This window comes from Schistocerca piceifrons, chromosome 8 (genome assembly GCF_021461385.2).
Source record: "Schistocerca piceifrons isolate TAMUIC-IGC-003096 chromosome 8, iqSchPice1.1, whole genome shotgun sequence".
NCBI lineage: Eukaryota > Metazoa > Arthropoda > Insecta > Orthoptera > Acrididae > Schistocerca > Schistocerca piceifrons.
In genome coordinates, this window is record NC_060145.1 from 35,872,428 (window position 1) to 35,883,499 (window position 11,072).

Sequence of the window (11,072 nt, forward strand, 5' to 3'; positions counted from 1 at the left end):
AATTCTTGTCCAGAACAACCTCAAATCTGAAGATTGTCCTGTCACCAGGTCGCCACGTGTAACCTCCCCCCTCACTTATCGACCTTAATGACAGTGAAAAATTAAACCGCGTGTACCTAATGGAAATTTGGGAAAAGCAATCGTCACCGAAGTTAACCTGTCGGTAAAGAGGGAGGAAAGGGTTACATCTTTTGAAAGGAAAAATGCAAATGAAACTGGTGGAAATTAATTTTGAAAAGGGGTAAAGTTAATAAAGAAGGTAAATGTGCAGCCGTTACGTTAACAATTAACTAGCGGTAATTAGGTATTTGAGATTTGGGGAAATCACGGTCGCCAGTCCTAAGGACAATTACTATAGTAACTGAAAAAGAAAGGTTATTACACATATAATTAGCACTAGAAGCGTGGCAATTGAAGGTTGACACGTGTAGTGTGAAAACTGAAAGTTTGTCAGAAGTAATAAATTTCGCTACACCCTGACTTAATTTAGCAAAAGAATTAATAAAACCGGAAAATCGAAAGTTAATTTAGTGACTGAAGTTAATAGTGAGCTTTCTTTCTGAAGCACATCGAAATTCAGTAACATACAGTTAGTCTTGGACTACCTCAACAATCATTTCAAAAGCTACGCAATTTAGAAATAAGAGATTTAACTTTGATCTTGAATTAAATGATTCTGAACAATTAACAATAGTAAAATGTAGTACGTACCAAGCTGAGCTGCAGTCACAGGTAAGCTAAAATACGGTAACAAAGCTCGCACTCTAAATTTGTGCTCGTGTAACCTAAATATTGTAGCCAGCTACTGAACTTTGAAATTAAAGCAGTGAAATCTAATTATATTATTTTAATGCTGGCGTTTGAATTTCAACGACACTCGGGTTCATTTCGGAAAAGGAAGGGACCCTGCTTGGCAATGCAATTGGGACAATGAGCAACAAAGGTTCATGCTAAGTTGCTGTAATTTTGCGAGGCAAATGGAACAATTTGAAAAGCTGAGGTCTGCCATACAGTTCTGAAACTTTACGTGCTTTTAGTCTTCCTTGTTGGTTGATTGAAGGTTTGAAGCCGTCGATCGAGGAGGTGGCGACAGTCACTCATTGTCGGCCGTCGCTGTTGCAGAAGCTGGATGTTGGCGCGCCTTCTTCTCGACACGGTCACCAGGCGAAACGGGCTCTTGATGTGCGCCAGCTAATGCTTCCCGTCCGCGACACCATGTCAGAAACTATCATCGCGAGTCGAGCGCAATTACATGCTGCCAAACCCCGAAAGCGCGGCAACTCGCGGGAGCGTCACACAACACCTGCTCCACTCGCTACTCCCGCCAGACTCTGACTGCCCAGCCCGCGCTCCACGCGGCAGAGTTAACACTACCAAAGATCCTACACACTTTGATTCTTCACACGACCCATCGATGTAATCGTTCGATAGCAGTTTTCCCTAGGCAAGACCCAGCGTAAAAATACAAATAATATTTACGAAACAAACCAATTATACATCGACATGAGTGCATAAATATATATATACAAACAGTAAAACAATTACAATATATAAAGAGACAGAAATGTCATATCTTGAGGTAACAAAACAAGGAAAAAAAATAATAGTACAATAGATGGAAATAGGAGGATATGCATTTCCGGCGTTACAAAGTGAGGAACTGTTCTGTCAATTACGACTATTTTATTTCAAACATAAGTTCAATAAATTAAGTGATATTAAAAGTATACCACATTGGGAAACTTTACAGCACATGGTTTGTCACATAAGAGTTTTAATGATATCATTGAAGGGGGCCCATGATATCAGAGCAAATGAAACCGTCGACGATCTTGCTATGTTTTGTATACACTACGTAATCAAAATATCCGGAAATCCCCAAAAACATACGTGTTTCATATTAGGTGCATTGCGCTGACACCTACTGCCAGGTACTCCATATCAGTGACCTCAGTGTTCATTAGACATCGTGAGAGAGCAGAATGGGGCTCACGGCGGAACTCACGGACTTCGAACCTGGTTAGGTGATTGGTTGTCACTTGTGTCATACGTCTGTACGCGAGATTTCCACACTCCTAAATATCCCTAGATCACTGTTTCCGATGTGATAGTGAAGTGAAAAAGTGAAGGGACACGTACAGCACAAAAGCGTACGGGCCGACCTCGTTTGTTGACTGACAGAGACCGCCGACAGTTGAGGAGGGACGTAATGTGTAATAGGCAGACATCTATTCAGGCCATCACACAGGAATTCCAAACTGCATCAGGGACCACTGCAAGTACTGTGACAGGAAGACAGGAGGTGAGAAAACTTGGATTTAATGGTCGAGCCAAATGTAAATGCCAAACGACGCCTCGCTTGGTGTAAGGTGCGTAAACATTGGACGACTGAACAGTGGAGAAACGCTGTGTTGAGTGACTAACCACGGTACACAATGTAGCAATACGATGGCAGCATGTGGGTAGGGCGAATGCCCGGTGAACGTCATCTGCCAGCGTGTGTAGTGCCAACTGTAAGATTCGGAGGCGATGATGTGGTCATATGTTCCATGGAGGGGCTTGCACCCCTTGTTGTTTTTCGTGCCACTATCACAGCACAGACCTACATTGATGTTTTAAGTACCTTCTCACTAACCACTGTTGAAGAGCAATTCGGGGATGGCGATTGCCTCTTTCAACACGATCGAGCACCTTTTCTTAATGCACGGTCTGCGGCGGAGTTGACAATAACATCTTTGTAATTGACTAGCCTGCACAGAGTCCTGACAATCCTACAGAACGCCTTTTGGATGTATTGGAACGCCGACTTCGTGCCAGGCCTCACCGACAGACATCGATACCTCTCCCTAGTGCAGCACTCTGTGAAGAATGGACTGCCATTCCGCAACACCTGATTGGACCTGTACCTGCCAGAGTGGAAGCTGTCATCAAGGCTAAAGGCGGGCCAACACCATTTGATCCCAGCATTACCGATGGAGGGCGTCACGGACCTGTAAATCATTTTCAGCCAGGTGTCCGGATACTTTTAATGACATAGTGTAGTTAATTGTGGAGATTGGCGTGAAGTGAATCATTGTTTTTGATAGTGCTTTGTAAAGGAGTTGGAAAATATCTTACAAAAAACTAGTACCATAATTTGTAAAAATATATACTACATACTCTAGCAATTAATTAAAGAGAAACTTTTGATCAAACAGTATGATGTATCATGTAATAAGATTGCTATGCATTAATGTGACAGTACGAGAGAGAGAGAGAGAGAGAGAGAGAGAGAGAGAGAGAGAGACAGACAGAGATATTCACTATTACTCTGTGGGTTTGTGCGCTTAGATAATTATTCTTACACAGTAAGCTTTTGTTCTTGTAAAGATTTAATTTCGTGAGACAGGAGTCCGTTCTTTACTGTTTAGTACACATCGACGCCATTACGAGATTATGAAGGAAATTTTTATATACATCTATTATATCATAGAGAATCGCTAATTCATTTGCGAGAAGAATTACATTGACACTAAGGTCAATAGAACTTCATCCATTTCAAAAAGGTACGTGTTATTTCCGCAATTGACGTATACTCAAGGGTGATCTATTAATGAATACCAGATCGGGAACAATTCCGACGGGAGCGTTCAGTTCTAATTAAATAACATGATGCTTTCTTCAGAAAAGAAGTGATTTCAAGGATCATTTTCTTTTTTTTTTTTGCCACCAATGTTTCTAAGAACTGAAGGACAATCTGATTGCTATGCAACAGAGCCCCGACGAATATTTATACGCAACACTGATTAACACTTTCAGCTTCAATACAGCATCTGCAGCAGCTGGAGCAGATCGCCATAAAAACGGAAGCGTATAGTGTGAAAGCAATTTCACCCATCGCCCTGTGCCCCACCAACTGTGTATGTATTCACTACAACAGAACACACACACACGGACAATCACTCATACACATAAAGCCACAACACAATGTGGTGGAGGAAACATCTCAGTATAAAAGGCTCAGTATAGGCAAAATACAAATAACAGTAAGTGAAGATAGCTGAGTGACTTTATAACAGTGTATATACCAAGGGTCAAATACGTATAATCAGCAACCGGCGGAAAATCAGAGCCTCATGGCTTAACGGGTAGCCCCCTCGTATATCCTTCCAACGTATGGAAAAATATAATGCGGGAATAGTTTTGGGATATATAACAGAATATTTCTCTTAATAATGTTTCGCCTATACTTTAATCATGGTAGATTCGAACAGCATATTCTTCATCTACAACGTACTTACCGAGCGGGGTGGCGCAGTGGTTAGACACTGGACTCGCATTCGGGAGGACGACGGTTCAATCCCGCGTCCGGCCATCCTGATTTAGCTTTTCCGTGATTTCCCTAAATCACTCCAGGCAAATGCCGGGATGGTTCGTCTGAAAGGGCACGGCCGACTTCCTTCCCAATCCTTCCTTAATCCGATGAGACCGATGACCACGCTGTCTGGTCTCCTTCCCCAAACCAACCAACCAACCTACAACGTACTTATACAAATTCTGTGATTACAATGCGGAGCAGTTGTAGGCAGCAACTACACACATCAACAAAAAAACTTTTGCATCACTCCGGCTCTCAGAACTCCTGAAGATAGACGTTGCCTGTGGGTATTGCATCACAGACACAGTCCCTTTGACTGTTCAGAGATGTCACTAAACCCGCCCAAAGATGAAAATAACGGTGCATGAGCACGCCTATTAAACGGTGGGGCTCCGACAGCCGGTCTGTTCCAGTCATTCCACCAGGATGGAGGTACACGGCCCGTGAAGTCTGTAGTTTATCCATCCCCAGACGGTCAATACCGCGGTTCGATCGCGTTTGCAGTGTTACTTTGTGCCAGGAATGGTTCTCGACTAGGGAAGTGTCCAGGCGTCTCAGAGTGAACCAAAGCGATATTGTTCGGACATGAAGGAGACAGAGAGACGGGAACTGTTGACGTGCCTCGCTCAGGTCGCCCAAGGGCTACTACTGCAGTGGATGACCGCTACCTACGGATTATGGCTCGGAGGAACCCTGACAGTAACGCCACCATGTTGAATAATGCTTTTCGTGCAGCCACAGGACGTCGTGTTACGACTCAAACTGAGCGCAGTAGGCTACATGATGTGCAACTGTACTCCCGACGTCCATGGCGAGGTCCATCTTTGCAACCACGACACCATGCAACGCGGTACAGATGGGCCCATCCACATGGCGAATGGACCGTTCAGGACAGGCATCACGTTCTCTTCACCGATGGGTTTCGCATATGTCTCCAAGCAGACAATCTTCCTACCTGCTGTACGATACGTGGATGCCATCGTCCGCTGCATGAAGCATGCAGCATGAAGTCGCTGTTTGCGACCATATACAAGTGTAAAACTACATTCAGCTTTCTAGCTGCCTGAGTGGATAATGTCTGCAGGATATCAGTTAAATCGAAAAACATGAAAAATTGCCATCTCTGTAGCATATTCATCAAAGAGTCAGAGTGTTAAGTGCGGATGACCGAAAATGTCTAATGAAAATGTTAAGCTTTAAAAATATGAATGTTCTGTAAAAACCAATCTTACAATTTATGGAACCCAACTGCAGTTACCCATCTTCGAGCCTTACGGTACTTTTTGTCATAATGTGTAATTGGATGATGACTCCTCTAATGATTTCATGAACATTTGTTGCATGTAAACATATATGTATCTACTTATAGAGAAAACTCAGTAACATAAGTATGCGAATGCATGTGCGTCGTCTGCTTTGGCGAGTCTTCACCGGTGAAACACTGTCGCATCTCGTGTGCTTACGGAAAGCCGTTCGTAGCAAGGGAAAGTTACTTATCTAATGAGTGTGCAAATAAGACGAAAGGTAACTGAGATTCAAACCCTCGTCCGTTCATTCAGATTTACATTATACAAATTCACCCTAAACCGCTTAATATTAAAACTGCTATGCTTTCTTCTGAAGCGCGCACCGCTGATTTCCTTGGGCATCATCTTCAATCCCAGGTTGTTTCCCGTGTCGAGCACCTGCATGTACATCATACTCCGAAGCCACCTAACGTTGTGTCGTCCAGGTTACTTTTTGTGCCTCCAACTGAGCCCTCCAACCCTGTTCCACTCGCGAATAGAGCGTGGGAAAAATGAATGTCGGTAAGCCTCTGTATTGCTTCAAATTTCTCGACTTTTCTCCTCCTGTTCATTACGAGAGGCGTATGTCGGGAAAGTAATGTGTTATCTGACTCTTCCCGGAAAGTGCTCTCTCGAAATTTCAGTAGTAAATCCATCCTTGATGCAAAACACCTCTCTTGTAATGTCTGCCAATAGAGTTCGTTGCGCATCTCCGTAACGCTCTCGCAACGGCTAAACGATCCCGTAACAAAACGCGTCGCTCTTTGTTGGCCCTTCTCTGTCTCTTTGTAACCTCCCCCTCACTTATCGACCTTAATGACAGTGAAAAATTAAACCGCGTGCACGTAATGGAAATTCGGGAAAAGCAATCGTCACCGATGATAATTTGTCGGTAAAGAGGGAGGAAAGGGTTACATCTTAATAACAGGAAAAATGCAAATGAAATTAGTGGAAATTAATTTTGAGAAATGGGTAAAATAAATAAAGAAAGTAAATGTGCGGTCGTTACGTTAACAATTAACTGGCGTTAATTAGATATTTGAGATTTGGGGAAAATTACGGTCGCCAGTCCTGTGGACAACTGCTATAATAACTGAAAATGAAAGATTAATGCACACATAATTAGCACTAAAAGCGTGGCACCTGAAGGTTGACACGTGTTGTGTGAAAAACTGAATGTTTGTCAGAAGTAATAAATTTCGCTACTCTCTGACTTAATTTAGCAAAAGAATTAATAAAACCGGAAATTTGAAAGTTAATTTAGTGACTGTAATTAATAGTGAACTTTGTTTCTGAAGCGCTGCGAAATTCAATAAAGTAAGGTTAGTCTTTCGGTACCTCAACAATCATTTGAAACGCTACTTGAATCTACGCAATTTAGAAATAAGAGATTTAACTTTGAACTTGAATTAAATGACTCTGAACAATTAACGCTAGTAATATTTAGTACGTACCAAGCTGAGCTGCAGTCACAGGTAAGCTAAAATATGGTAACAAAACTCGCACTCTTAATTTCTGCTTGTGTAATCTAAATATTGTAGCCAGCTATGAATACCTTAACTGAAACTTGAAATTAAAGCAGTGAAATGGAATGATATTACTTTAATGCTGGCGTCTGAATTTCAACGACACTCTGATTCATTCCGGAAAAGGAAGGGGCCCTGCTTGGTAATGCAATTGGGACAATGAGCAACAAAGGTTCATGCTAAGTTGCTGTAATTTTAGCTATGCAAATGAAACAGTTTGAAAAGCTGAGGTCTGGCATACAGTTCTAAAACTTTACGTGCTTCCAGTCTTTCTTGTTGGTTGATTGAAGGTTTGAAGCCGTCGATCGAGGAGGTGGTGACAGCCACTCATTGTCGGCCGTCGCTGTTGCAGAAGCTGGATGTTGGCGCGCCTTATTCTCGACACGGTCACCAGGCGAAACGGGCTTTTGATGTGCGCAAGCTAATGCTTCCCGTCCGCGACACCGTGTCACAAACTATTGTAGCAAGTCGAGCGCAGTTACATGCTGCCAAACCCCGAAAGCGCGGCAACTCGCGGGAGCGTCACACAACACACCTGCTCCACCGCCCTACTACAGCCAGACTCGCTCAGCCCGCGCTCCATGCGGCAGAGTTAACACTACCAAAGATCCTAAACACTTTGGTTCTCCACACGACCTATCGATGTAATCGTTCGATAGCATTGTTTGCCCTAGGCCAGACTCAAATACAAATAATATTTACAAAACAAACCAATTATACATCGACATTACAAATAGTAGAACAATTACAATATATAAAGACACAGAAATGTCAGGTAACAAAATAAGGAAAAAAAAATTATAGTACAATAGATGGAAATAGGAGGATATGCATTTCCGGCGTTACACTACTTCCAGCTTTTACCAACTGAAATCTGTACTCACCTGAGCAGGTCGTGGTTTTACAGTCGTTTAGCGTCCAGTCGACATGCTTACTAGCCCTGGAGAGACATTGCAGGCGATGTCGCGCAGTCAGCAAAGGCTGTCGCCTCTGTTTTCTGCTGCCATGACCCATTAACGCCAAATTTGGGCCCATTGTTGTAACGGATACGTTCGTTGTACGTCCCATATTCACTTCTGCGGTTACTTCAAGCAGTGTTCTTGTCTGTTAGTACTAACAACTCTACGCATACGCCTCCGTTCTCGGTCGTTTAAATGAAGCCGGTATGCCGCTGCGTTGTCGTTTTGAGAGGTAATCCCTCAGCACACTCTTGGCACTGTGAACCTCGCAAAATTGAATTTCCTAAAGATTTCTGAAATGAAATATTCGAAACGTCTAATTCCAACTATCATTCCTCTTTCAACGTATGCAGATTCCCGTGGTGGCCGGCCGTTGTGGCCCAGCGGTTCTAGTCGCTTCAGTCTGGAACCGCGCGACCGCTACGATCGCAGGTTCGAATCCTGCCTCGGGTATGGATGTGTGTGATGCCCTTAGGTTAGAAAGGTTTAAGCAGTTCTAAGTTCTAGGGGAATGATGACCTCAGATGTTAAGTCCCATACTGCTCAGAGCCATTTTTATTTGATTTCCGTGGTGCGGCCATAAACAACCCGGACGCTTTCCATATGGAACACCTCAGTACAAACGACAGCTCCTCGAATGCACTACCCTTCCATCCCTTATGTAAACGATACTACCACTATCTGTATACGTGCATATTGTTGCCCCATGATTTGCCCACCTCAGTTTGTGAAGCTGGAATAACAAGCTTGTTTGCAAAGTGTGACAGACGGTACGGTTGGCAGTGCGTGTCTGACAAGTAAGATCCGTTTGTCTCTGTTCTTTTGGTATCAAGCAACTTAACTTGGCTGAATAAAAATCACTGCGAGCGCTGACCAGTAAGAAACTGTTTTAAAGGAGCTGGTCACTCTCCATTACTCTCAATTCCCGTGGTTAACCAATTACTAAATTCTATATATGTGACACTCCAAAACTGTGTCCTATTCACTTCCTATCTCTGTCTATATTCGAATTCTGGCGAATCAGATTGGACCTCTGTAACCACTGCTGCATTTCATGCTCTCACTTCTAAGTTATTTAGGTTAAGCAGCGGCAGCTGTTTTTATATTTCGATAAACATTCTGGCTTGCGGGGTCAGAGCACGGTGTCTCACAGTCTTCGGAGGAACCATGAAATTTTCTGTTCCCATTAGGCTTTCTAAGATGTTACCTTAACAATTCGTGCATTTTGAAGAATTCTGGCTGCAAACAGGTCTCTCCACAATAGGAGTTCTTCTGTGACTCTGCCAATATTTACCTAGGTGTAGATGCAATCCAATATAGGATATTCTAATGTATATCAGTTAAGTACTGGAAATCTCTGGTACTGATTCATACTTCATATAACTGTAGAGAGTAAATTTATTCCAATTTGATTCGACGTTTGAAGTCAGGGTTTACATCAAGGAAGGGCCACTTTGGGAAAAACAATTGCATAACATCGCTCTTTCTTCCTCTTTTTCGGTTTATGCAGATGCAGTTCTGCTGAGAAATTGTTATAGCTAAGTGCAACAAGGAAATTTGTCCTAATTTGCTATTAGGATAGTGTGCGCATTTGCGGTGCTGTTGATTTGGAGAAGGGTAGGATTATGCCAAGAATACACACCATCATTTATTACTTTCCTTATCAGTCTAATAAGCCATCACACATTCAATCTTTTTTTTCTGGTGTAAAACGCTAACTTCATTTATTACACATATTAGATTCGACTAGTGTACCAGATCACAACGCAACCTTTCTTCTTTCAAAATTGACGTTACAATTTCTACTCTTGGCTTTACTCATTCACACTCACTTACTTTATCAAAACAATGCATTATTATCTTTCTTAGTCATTCATTCAACGACGCTTAGGCCCACCCATATTTTTACAGATATCATAACAGGATTCATGTGTTTTATAATTAAGATATACGGGTCAGTCCGCGTTGTTCAAAGAAATGTAATACACACAAAAATACATTAAACAGTACCTGAAAGAAAAACACAAAATGCTGTCGTCGGTTTCAGGCACAAGACTAGTACTTCACACGAAATTGGCGTAGTCGCTAGTTTGATACGAGCGGTACAGGATTAATTTCTATGTTGAAAGTCCATCGTAATAAATACAACTTGCGGTGGCACATTCACAGTAGCTTGACCCGAAGGTGAGCTGTTTGGAATACAAGACTGTCCTCTACACAAAATTTATCCTCGTTGTCTTTATTGCACATTAGTACGAAATCATAGGTGCAAATGTTCACAGCACTGGCGACCATAATCTGTATTAAAATAAGTTCATATCCCCGCTAACATCTCAGCTGTGGACGTTTTCTTTGGGTACAGGTGTAGGAACAAAATCGTAATTATGTCTCGTCCTTCCTGGATAGTGTCACAAGATACATAAAAATTGAGTGTTTAGTGTCCTTACACTCGCCCAACATTGTTAGTCGTGATAAGTATTCTCTTGAGAATCTGTCAGCGACCTCTGCCCAATCCACAAAATGTTTCACTCCATCCTCGAGGTTTTACAATAGAGTTAAAAGCATATGTCCATCGCCCACAAGATCTTGGGAATCGTGAATATCTACATGGATACTCTGCAAATTACACTTAAGTACCTGCCAAAGGGCTCTTCGAACCACCTTCGCAATACCTCTCTATTACACCACTCTCGAACAACTCGCGGAAAAAATGAACACGTATATCTTCCTGTGCGAGATCTGATTTCCATTCTTTCATTACGATGATCATTTCTCCCTATGAAGGTCGGCGTCAACAAAATATTTTCGCATTTGGAGGAGAAAGTAGTGATTGAAATCGCGTGAGAAGATCCCGCCTCAATGAGAGACGCTGTTGTTTCAATTACGCTCACCGCAAATCCTGGATCATGTCCATGACACAATAAAACGCTGTCTTTGGTTCGCA